We start from the raw sequence: 11593 nt of genomic DNA, 5'->3' as shown, positions 1-11593 counted from the left end.
GGGTTACTGCTATCTTTTATTTATAACAAATAGTTTGCTTACTCCCAAGTCATGATATTCATCCACATTTTTCTCTAAAAGCTCTGCAGTTTTAGCTTTTACATTTAGACCAATGAGTCATCAACATAATGTTTGTGTGTAAGGTATGGGTCAAAGTTCATCTTTTTCCTATATCTAGTTATTTCACCACCATTTTACGGATGGAATTTTCCTTTTCCCATTTGATTGCTTTGGCACTTTCGATGGAATCAAGTGATGGTGGTAGCATGGTTCTATTTCTAGCATCTCTTTTATGTACCAACTTCAGCTGATGTTTACCATCGGCTCAGTATTGCCCCATCTTCCAAATGTTAGGAGAGAGGATGGAAATCCAGATTTCTTTTAATGTGAAAAGTTTACATTTTAAGAAGTTGAAAATCAAGTCTACTTTAAATGAACAAACAAGTAAACCAAACCTAGGTAGTCAAGGAAAGTCATCTGCAGGCTGATTGGGTCTGTGGCATGTGGACTGGGAGAGGTAATTTCAGTAGCAAGCTGGTTCTCCTATTTATGCTCAAATATAAATCAAGGGCCTTATTTATTTATTTATTTTTTGGGGGAGTTGATTATATTTTGAATAAATCAAGGAAGTATAAGTTTGTGTGACTATTATTTCTTTAAGATATTAATAATTATTTATTATAATATTTAAAGTTTAAATATGGAAATATGCTATTATGAAATTTGTATATCATGATATTTATTTAATTTTCTGAAAAATTTTCCTTCAAATATTATTTAAAAATTTTTTGTTTATTTATTTTTTAAAAGATCTTTTTGATGTGGACCATTTTAAAAATCTTTATTGAGTTTGCTGCAATTTTGTTTCTGTTCTATGTTTTGGTTTTTGGGGCATGAAGCATGCAGAATCTCGGAGAAGCCACCCCACTCCAGTACTCTTGCCTGGAAAATCCCATGGACAGAGGAACCTGGTAGGCTGCTGTCCATGGGGTCGCTAAGAGTCAGACATGACTGAGTGACTTCACTTTCACTTTTCACTTTCATACATTGGAAAAGGAAATGGCAACCCACTCCAGGGATGGGGGAGCCTGGTGGGCTGCCGTCTGTGGGGTCATACAGAGTCAGACACGACTGAAGCGACTCAGCAGCAGCAGCATGCAGAATCCTAGCTCCCTGACCAGGAATCAAACTTGCTCCCCAGCCCCCTGCACTGGGACAAAGCCCCAACAATTGGTTTGCCAGAGAAGTCTCAAGGGCCTTGTTTTAAGTGAAAGAAAATGGGAATGTTGCCAGAGTAAGTACGTGGATTTCAATAGACCGGGGAAGTCAATGAAAATTTACTGCCAGAGTGAGTTTAAGACCCAGGTCCTGAAACAACAAGGTCCTACTCTACAGCACAGAGAACCATATTCAATATCCTATGATAAACCACAATGGAAGAGAATATTGAAAAAAAAGAATGTATAGATATATATCACTGAGTCACTTTGCTGTACAGCAGGAACTGACACAATAGTGTAAATCAACTATATTTTAATAAAACAAAGTCCCAAGGCCTGAGGTTTCTTTGGGGTCCAGGAGAGCCAGGAAGGACAATACAGACTGAGAGGGCCTAGTGGGAGATGTGGAGAGGCCAGGACGTCCTGGGCTGCAACCGAGGAGAGAGCATAGGCAGCCAGACAGGCGGGACAGGAAATAGACAGGGACTGAGAGAGTCCAGGGTGACCTGACTGGAAGTAAGGGGTCTGAAGTGACTTAGAGAAATGACAAGCGGCTAGGCCGGGACCCAGAAAAATGCTTCCTGGAGCTGTCTGAGGCTTCAGCTTGTCAGGTGGAAGGTGAGCCAGCAGCCTGAAGACAGTACAACTGTGGGCCCTAGAGATTCAGAGATGGCTCCTGGCAGCACCACGTGCTTCCCACCCCCATGGTGAGGCTATTCGTTTTAAACATGGTAAGACTATATTTCTGGAGAAGGCAGTGGCACCCCACTCCAGTACTCTTGCCTGGAAAATCCCATGGATGGAGGAGCCTGGTAGGCTGCAGTCCATGCTAAGGGTCGGACACGACTGAGCGACTTCCCTTTCACTTTTCACTTTCCTGCATTGGAGAAGGAAATGGCACCCCACTCCAGTGTTCTTGCCTGGAGAATCCCAGGGACGGGGGAGGCTGGTGGGCTGCTGTCTATGGGGTCGCACAGAGTCAGACATGACTGAAGTGACTTAGCAGTAGCAGCAAGACTATATTTCACATCTAAAACATAATGGGAACCATGTCACATGTTTCAAAAATAAAAAAAAATATTAAAAGCTATTAATGAAGAGTTTTCTTCCCAACTGCCTCCCATCTGCCCAATTCCGATCTCCAACTCCTCCACTCCCAGGTAAACATTTGTGCTGTTTATTTGTACTGCAACCAAGGATACCACTTTGGCAGCCCCGTCTGTCAGGCAAAATGTTGATTATGCTAACTGAGCCATACCAGGGAGAGTTTGGGGTGGCGGGCTGCATGTAAGAGAAAACGAGCCAGGCTGCATGAAAGACAGAAGTTCATTAGCACTTGCTAGAACCTTGTCTCATGAATATGTAAGAGAGTGCTATTGGGGAGGGAGGTCATTCTCCTTAAACTGGGATGTGGTGCTTGTTATGGGCTGAATAATGTCTGTATCCCTGCAAAATTCTTTTTTTTTTGGAAGAAAATCCCCAAATCCCTGCAATGGGGATCACTTCCTATGATTACATTTTAGTAGAAGTAGAAAAAAATAACAAAAGGAGGTTCCTAAGAAACCAGGAGGTCCTCCCCAGACCCAGAATCTCTCAGGACCATCAAAATTCGTGGGCTGGGGCTTCCTTGGTGGCTCAGTGGTAAAGAATCTGCCTCCCAATGCAGGAGACACGGGTTCCATCCCCAGTCCGAAACTATTGTGCCGCAACTATTGAGCCTGCGCTCTAGGGCCTATGAACCTCAACTACTGAAGCCTGAGGGCCACCACAATAAAGAAGCTTGAGCACCTCAACAAAGAGTAGCCCCTGCTCACCGCAGCTGGAGAAAGTCCGTGCAGCAGCAAAGACCCAGCACAGCCAAACATAAAAAAATAAATTTATTAAAAAAAAATTCACTGGCTGAAGCCCTGATTTCCAATGTGATGGTATTTTGGGGGTGGGAGGGAGTTAGGTTTTACATGAGGCCTCCGCATGGTGGGACTAGCATCCTCATAAGGACAGGGAAGCCTGGTGTGCTGCAGTCCATGGGGTCGCAAAGGGTCGGCCATGACTGAGCGACTGAACTGAACTGAAGGAGAGGAAGAAGCCAGAGCTCTTTACCTCTCTGCACAGAAGGCAGCGGTCTGCAAGCCAGAAAGACAGCTCTCACAGAGAACCCATGCAACCAGCTCCCTGATCTCAGACTTCCAGTCTCCAAAACTGTGAGAAATAAATAATCTGTCGTTTAAACCACTGAGTCCACAGTATTTTGTGATGTAAGCCTGAACTAACATAAATTTGGAGGACAAAAAAGTGAGCTGTAAGGAATCTGGGATAAGATTTCCAGTTCTCTGAAATATACCTTTTAATTGTCTTGCCAAGTGCATCCCAACGTGCTGTGTTTAAAAGTGTGAGTTCACACAGAGAGGCCGAGAACTGCTGGTGTGGAGGAAGGGTCTGCGGAAGAAGGGGGGTGGCCCCAGGGACAGGACTATTCATGAAGCTTGTGAGAAGTTGAGTGAGATATGACCAAATGGGTGATAAACTTCACCTGCTCATCCCAAGCAGCGCTGCCCTTCTGGGAACTGCTAAACTCTCATCTGCATGCAATGTCAACCCACTCCAGTACTCTCGCCTGGAGAATCCCATGGATGGAGGAGCCTGGTGGGCTGCAGTCCATGGGGTAGCAAAGAGTCGGACTTGACTGAGCGACTTCACTTTCACTTTTCACTTTCATGCATTGGAGAAGGAAATGACAACCCACTCCAGTGTTCTTGCCTGGAGAATCGCAGGGACTGTGGAGCCTGGTGCGGTGCCCTCTGTGGGATCGCACAGAGTCGGACAGGACTGAAGCGACTTAGCAGCAGCAGCAGCATCTGCATGCATGCTGTCACTTCAGTCATGTCCGACTCTTTGTGACCCGCCAAGTTCCTCTGTCCATGGGGATTCTCCAGGCAAGATGGAGTAGGGTTGCCATGCCCTCCTCCAGGGAATCTTCTTGATTCAGGGATCGAACCCACATCTCTTCTGTCTCTCGCATTGGCAAACGGGGCTGTTAACCACTAGAGCCACTTGGGAAGCCCCAAAACTCTCATCTGGGAGGACGTTAAGGGGACAATGAATATATGTGAAAAAGCTTGCACACCTTAAAGGATGGTGTTCCGTTCTAGACGTCGATTGCCTAACCCGGCTTCCAGCAGGTATTTTTACCACCTGCCCCGCCCCTCTCCACCTCGCCTGCCCTCCCTCTGCCTGTATTTGGTTTGATTTGAAGGTAATGCTTCCCTCTGGTGGATTGACCTCGCAACTACAGAGATCCTGGCCACCAGGAGTAGATTGTTTTTTCCTCTCCTGCAAGAGCTCAGGTGCTGTTAGCATTGCTAGGGGTCTCATGATTTCTGGTCCCATGGTGCGGTCACCTTTCCCTCCAGTGTAATTTCCCAGAGGCTAGAGGCGAGTTAAACAGAAGACAACCCCCCTGTGGGTCTCCCAGTCTCTAGAAATATAATCCATATTTTTTTCCTTTTCTTTGGTCAACAACTTTTTATGGCACCCTAATGGCCAAGCTGTCTCCTAGGCACTTGGGATACAGTGATAAAAATAGATAACAATCACTGCCCCTGTGAGGCTTATGTTCTAGAGAGGAGAGAGAGAGGATAAGTAATAGTGTCTATAGTAAACAAGTGGATTGTATAGTATTATGTTAGGAAGTGATAAGTGCTGTGGGGAGAGAAAAACGTGTAAAGTAAAGCAGGGAACATTTTCATATTGTTAGCCTGGCACTCACCATGTAGCCCCAGGCTTGTGATTATCTTTTGGGGAAAAAAGTCCAACAATAATAAACATTGCAATAAATGAATAAATAAATATGTCATCTCAAAAAAAAGTGGGGAAAGAGATACCCAGCAATGCTAGGGGAGATGCAACTGTAAATAGGTGGATAGGGTGGGACCCTGTGAAAAGGCAGCAACTGAGCAAACACTAAGGAGATGAGGGGTTACCTGGGGGACCATCTACACAAGACCATTTCTAGAAGCCTGAACAGCACAGGTAATGCCCCCAGACAGGAGCCAAGCCAAGAGGTCAGTGTGGTGGAGCAGAGCTCTAAGAGACAAAGGAGGATTCGATTAGAGGATGTTATGGACTGAATTGTGTCCCTTCCCCCCAAATTCATATATTGAAGTCCATTACATCAAAACAGGACATAATTTGGAAATAGGGTCCTTGTAGAGGTAATTAATTAAGACGCAGTCATTAGAGGGAGCTCTAGTCTAACAAACTGGTATCCTTATAAAAGGGAAATTTGGACACAAACGCATCAGGAGAACACCAATGTGAAGACGAAGGCAGAGACTGAAGTGGTGTTTCCACAACCAAGGAATGCCAACAACTGTTAGCACACCACCGGAAGCCGCGGGAGAGGCTGGGCACAGATTCTCCCTTGTAGCCCTCGGAAGGAAGCAGCTCTGCTCACACCCTAATCTTGGGTTTCCAGCCTCAAGAACTGTGAGAAAATGCTTTTCTTTTGGTTAATCCTCCCAGTTTGTGGTCCAGGGGGCAAGGGGTGGAGGAGTGATGGAGAAGGCATTTTTCATTTTTAAAAATCTAGCCATATTTTATTTTTAAAAATTTTCTTGACTGTGCAGCATGTGGGATCTTAGTTCCCCAACCAGGGGTCGAACTGTGCCCCTTGTACTAAAAGTGAGAGTCTTAACCACTGGACAACCAGGGAAGCACTTGAGAACTTTTACTTTTATCAAACTCACTTTTTTTTTTTTATGATTAGGTGGGCTATATCCGCTCCCATGCAAACATTACTCAACGTTAGAAAGCTATGAGTATAATTCACATGCTAATATATCTAAGAAGAAAAAAACCCCATAATTATCTTCATAGGCCTTTGACAAAATTCAATACTTATTCCTGATTTAAAAAATAAAACTGAATAAAATACAATAGGTAGCAACTTTAAAAGCAAGTGTTAACTAAACTCCAGATTTCATCTGGATTTTTCCAGTTTTTCCACTTCTCTTTCTGTACCAGGATCCAGTGCAGGGTTCCCCAAGGCTTCAGTTGGCATAACTCCCCAGTCTCCTTAGTCTGCAACAATGTTGCTCACTCTTTCCTTGCTTTTCATGACCCTGACAGTGCTGAAGAGTGCTGGCCAGGTGTCGTGGAGAGCATGCCCCAGTCTAGGCTTGTCTGATGTTTTCCTCATAACCAGTCAGGGTGATGGGGTTTCAGAGTCACTACCCCAGAGGTGAGGTGCCCTTTTCTTCACATCATCCTGCGGGTCTGTGAAACCCACACAGCATCCCTGCCTGGTAGCATCAGCCTTTTTCACTTGGTCAATGTGGTGTTCGTCTGGTTTCTACACTGCGAAGTCACTTAAATGCACCTAAGAAATAAAAGTAGTAAAATTCATCTTTTGGAAACATTGGAGGGTAGTAAGAAGGCATGGCACGATCTGACTTAAAACGTAAATGGATCTCTCTGGCTGGTGTGATGAGAACAGGCAGTGAGAGAAACCTGGTGGACACAGGGAAGACTGGGAGGTCGTCTTAGTAATTCAGGCGAGAAGGAATGGCGGCAGGGGCCAGGGTAGTAGCAGGAGGGGAGATGAGAAAGTAGAAAGTGGAATTTCTTTTGGTAGAGTCAGTGTAATTTTCTGATAGATTGAATTTTGAGTGTAACAGATAAAGACGTGTCACTGAATTCTGGCCTGAGCTGTTGGAAGGATGGAGTTGCCATCTTGAGTGAGCTCAAGTAAAAAGTCCAGTCTGGCATTTATGTCCTCTCCATTCCTTCAATATTTCACCCACCCAGGAGATATTTATCCGGTGTCCAGGCTGGTTGCATAATTTGCAGGACCCAATACAAAATGAATATGCAGAGTCTCTTGTTAAGAAAGCAGGAAAAAGCTTGTTTCTTCCTTTTATGGCCTTTCTCTTAAGGGGACAGAGTGGGAACTTCCTGGCCTTCCAGTCATTAGGTCTCTGAAATTCCAGTGCAAGAGACCTGGATTTGACTCCTGGTTGAGAAACTAAGATCCTACAAGCTGCATGGTGTGGCAAAAAAAAAAAGTGTGTGGGGGAGACAGAGTGTTTTTTTATTTTCTATCTAATGTTGCACTCCTTGAGGCTGGGGATATTTGGGGGTGGGGGAATGGCAGGCTGAGCTCTCCCATCCCAGGGAGGCAACAAGAGGTGGGACTACACTAGAGCTGAGCTCAAGGCCCTGTGTGTGTTCCATTGTGCCTTCAGACCTCACTTAAAAAACACAAATTCTAAAATAAAATTATAAGCAGTCTCATGGTGGTGGCTGCAGAGCATTCCACCCTGAGCACAGGGTTCTTCCCAGCATGGGGCCCTGTACACTGCACAGTCACACACCCACTCCCCATGTGTCATCTACTAGTGTGTGTCACACACTTTGCTGGGCACTGAGGTTGCAAAACAGAATCCTTTACAGAGGGGCAAAGAGGAGAGGAAGAGAGTCTTTATTGATAACTGCTCTGTATCAGAGTCTCGCCTATTCACAGTTCAGTGGGAGAGACAGAGTTTGGAAAATGGAACCCAGTCTAACAAGTACAATAATAGAGAACAGCACGGGGGCCCTGAGGGGAAGGAGACTATGGCAGATTGAAGGGTTGAGGAAATAGGAAGAATCTCAGTGCCTTGGACATCTGCTCACCGACCTAGCTGGACAGGCAGATCTGAGAGAGGAGAGGGAAATGACCATCATAGTGTTATTTATTTACTTTTGAGTGAAAATGGCTAAATACATATTTTTTTCTGACTGCAAAATTAGTGCTCATTTTAGCAGTTGGGCCACATCAAAGGATATAAGCAAGAAAGCAAGTATTCATAATCCCACCATCCAAAGATAACCACTGTTAACGTTTCCCTTCTATCCTCTTTCCTCCCTGTGCACATACATCCATAGATTTATTACAGAACCTTATCATCCTGTGCATTTTTTGTTGACCTTTCTTTTTACTCAGTGGTTCTATTATAGATACCTTGTCACAGCATTAATTGTAGCTATACCTTATCATGTTTAGTGGAAACAGCATTCCATTTTACAGATCGACTATAATTTGTAAAATGTTTTTTGAAGGGCATTGAAGTATTACCAAATTTTATTGCTATAAATGACTCTGAGACAAAGTTTATCCTCCCTCCCTTTCCCCTCTTCCTCCCTGTTCCTATTTCTTTCCGTCCTTCCTTCCCTCACATTAAGTGGGCTCACAGGGTCAGAAGGTTTGCATTGTTTAGTGAGTCTGACCCACATTCACTGAACAGGACTGTGTACAGTTACAAGTCATGAACATTTATCATCTGCCAGATTCTATGCTAAGCACTACATGCGTTAACTCAGCGATCCTCATATCAGCCCTATGAGTTAGCTCCTACTTTTAGTTTCACTTTACAGAGGAGGAAACTGAGGCACAGAGTGTGTATCTAAGCTTCCCAAGGCACAGAGCTGGCCAGGGACAGAGCTGGGATCTGCACCGAGGGGGCTTGGTTGGCGCTAGTGGTAAAGAACCTGTCTGCCAACACAAGGGATGTAAGAGATGTGAGTTTGATCCTGGTGTTGGCAAGATCCCCGGAGGAGGAAATGGCAACCCACTCCAGTATTCTTGCTTGGAGAATCCCCATGGACAGAGGCGCCTAGAGGTCTACAGTCCATGGGGTAGCAAAAAGTCGGACATGATTGAGGTGACTTAGCATGCAAGCACACACAGCTTGGTTCTAGAGCCCATGATCTTACCCCAGTTCATCCTCACACAGTTGCAGGAGGCAAGTAGCCTCGTTTTGATGGATAAAGATATTTTGATATAGGTTAAGAAACGTGTCCTGTACAATGTCACGAACCTCCATCCATAGCTCATCAGGCACTCTATCAGATCTAGTCCCTTAAATCTATTTCTTACTTCTACTGTATAATCATAAGGGATTTGATTTATGTCATACAGAAATAGCCTAGTGGTTTTCCTCACTTTCTTCAATTTAGGTCTGCCAGAGAATAGCAAGGAGAGATAAGTAAGCCATCCTCAGTGATCAGTGCAAAGAAATAGAGGAAAACAACAGAATGGGAAAGACTAGAGATCTCTTCAAGAGAATTAGAGATACCAAGGGAACGTTTCATGCAAAGATGGGCTCAATAAAGGACAGAAATGGTATGGACCTAACAGAAGCAGAAGATATTAAGAAGAGGTGGCAAGAATACACAGAAGAACTGTACAAAAAAGATCTTCATGACCCAGATAATCACGATGGTATGATCACTCACCTAGAGCCAGACATCCTGGAATATGAAGTCAAGTGGGCCTTAGGAAGCATCACTATGAACAAAGCTGGTGGAGGTGATGGAATCCCAGTTGAGCTATTTCAAATCCTAAAAGATGAAAGTGCTGCACTCAATATGCAAGCAAATTTGGAAAACTCAGCAGTGGCCACAGGACAGGAAAAGGTCAGTTTTCATTCCAATCCCAATCCCAAAGAAAGGTAATGCCAAAGAATGTTCAAACTACTGCACAATTGCACTCATCTCACACACTAGCAAAGTAATGCTCAAAATCCTCCAAGCCAGGCTTCAACAATACGTGAATCGTGAACTTCCAGATGTTCAAGCTGGTTTTAGAAAAGGCAGAGGAACCAGAGATCAAATTGCCAACATCTGCTGGATCATCGAAAAAGCAAGAGAGTTCCAGAAAAACCTCTATTTCTGCTTTATTGACTATGCCAAAGACTTTAACTGTGTGGATCACAATAAACTGTAGAAATTTCTTCAAGAGATGGGAATACCAGACCACCTGACCTGCCTCTTGAGAAATCTGTATGCAGGTCAGGAAGCAACAGTTAGAACTGGACATGGAACAACAGACTGGTTCCAAATAGGAAAAGGAGTACGTCAAGGCTGTATATTGTCATCCTGATTATTTAACTTATATGCAGAGTACATCATGAGAAACGCTGGGCTGGATGAAGCACAAGCTAGAATCAAGATTGCCGGGAGAAATATCAGTAACCTCAGATATGCAGATGACACCACCCTTGTGGCAGAAAGTGAAGAAGAACTAAAGAGCCTCTTGATGAAGGTGAAAGAGGAGAGCGAAAAAGTTGGCTTAAAGCTCAACATTCAGAAAAAGAAGATTATGGCATCTAGTCCCATCACTTCATGGCAAATAGATAGAAAACTAATGGAAACAGTGTCAGACTTTATTTTGGGGGACTCCAAAATCACTGCAGATGGTGACTGCAGCCATCCGCAGTCAGCTGCTTAAAAGATGCTTACTCCTTGGCAGGAAAGTTATGACCAACCTAGACAGCATATTAAAAAGCAGAGACATTACTTTGCCAACAAAGTTCCGTATAGTCAAGGCTATGGTTTTTCCACTGGTCATGTATGGATGTGAGAGTTGGACCATAAAGAAAGCTGAGTGCCGAAGAATTGATGCTTTTGAACTGTGGTATTGGAGAAGACTCTTGAGAGTCCCTTGAACTGCAAGGAGATCCAACCAGTCCATCTTAAAGGAAATCAGTCCTGAGTGTTCATTGGAAGGGCTGATGTTGAAGCTGAAACTCCAATATTTTGGCCACCTGATGCGAAGAACTGACTCATTGGAAGACCCTAATGTTGGAAAAGATTGAAGGTGGGAGGAGAAGGGGACAACAGAGGATGAGATGGTTGGATGGCATCACTGACTCAATGGACATGAGTTTGGTTAAACTCTGGGAGTTGGTGATATACAGGGAGGCCTGGCATGCTGCAGTCCATGGGGTCACAAAGAGTCAGACATGACTGAGTGACTGAACTGAACTGAATGGAAGAAATGTGTCCAAGGTTGTAAACTGTTAAAGGAAAGCCAATATTTGAATCATGGTCTGTCTGAGGGGCATGGCAACTCACTCCGGTATTCTTGCCTGGAGAATCTTCATGGACAGAGGAGCCTGGTGGGCTATAGCCCATGGGGTCATACAGATTGGGACACGACTGAGCAACTTAGCACACACGCATGCTGTCTGTATCCAAAGCAGCGGTTTCTGGGTTCCTCATGAGGATTTCTGAGTTCATTCAGGAGAGTGTCCTCAGTTGGAATCTCATCTGCTTGCTCTCCAAGTTTCCTTTCCATCTTCCACCAGAGGCTGATAATAACCAGGGCTGGGAGGTCCCACATAGCTGCATCCCTGGGTCTCTCCCTCTCGTTTCATCCTGGATCACTGTTGGGTTGCAGAGCTCTCTTGGTCAGGCCCAGTTTTGGTTGCGTGTACAGACAACTCCTGGAGAAGGAAATGGCAACCCACTCCAGTAGTCTTGCCCAGAAAATCCCACAGACAGAAGAACCTGGCAGGTACAGTCTATGGGGTTGCAAAGAATCAGACACAACT

Source organism: Capricornis sumatraensis, chromosome 3 (assembly GCF_032405125.1).
Source record: "Capricornis sumatraensis isolate serow.1 chromosome 3, serow.2, whole genome shotgun sequence".
Classification (NCBI taxonomy): Eukaryota; Metazoa; Chordata; class Mammalia; order Artiodactyla; family Bovidae; genus Capricornis; species Capricornis sumatraensis.
The sequence above is the reverse complement of the archived record's forward strand: the minus strand, read 5'-3'. Positions refer to the sequence as shown.